At 31.7% G+C, this 262-nt stretch overlaps 1 protein-coding gene across 1 annotated transcript in view; it reads right to left on the bottom strand.

Annotated features, from left to right (window-relative positions):
• The window catches only part of LOC119589070 (ubiquitin-conjugating enzyme E2 G1-like), a gene marked incomplete in the record, with an annotated part of 59,651 nt that overhangs the window by 6,235 nt on the left and 53,154 nt on the right, over positions 1-262 (bottom strand).

The following is a 262-nucleotide window of genomic DNA, read 5'->3' as shown; positions in this document are numbered from 1 at the left end:
GATTTAACTCTACATAGTGAGCCAACTTGTATAAAAGCAGGCAACAGATTCTCAAACAATGCAAATGTTCCTTCTTATTTTTTCCTGTATTACTATGCTTGCCACTATAAAAATATGCATTTTTAACAAAAATGTATGTTCAAATCAGAAGTAAAAAAATGGAGATGACCAAGCTGGCATCAGAGCAGCCTAACAATTAAAACTCAAATCTTAAGCTGACCAACTAAAAGAGGACTATAAAATCATATAAAATGATCACTGA

This window comes from Penaeus monodon, chromosome 25, assembly GCF_015228065.2.
Source record: "Penaeus monodon isolate SGIC_2016 chromosome 25, NSTDA_Pmon_1, whole genome shotgun sequence".
NCBI classification, from domain to species: Eukaryota; Metazoa; Arthropoda; class Malacostraca; order Decapoda; family Penaeidae; genus Penaeus; species Penaeus monodon.
Note: the sequence above shows the minus strand (reverse complement) of the source record. Positions and strands in the feature narration are given on the sequence as shown.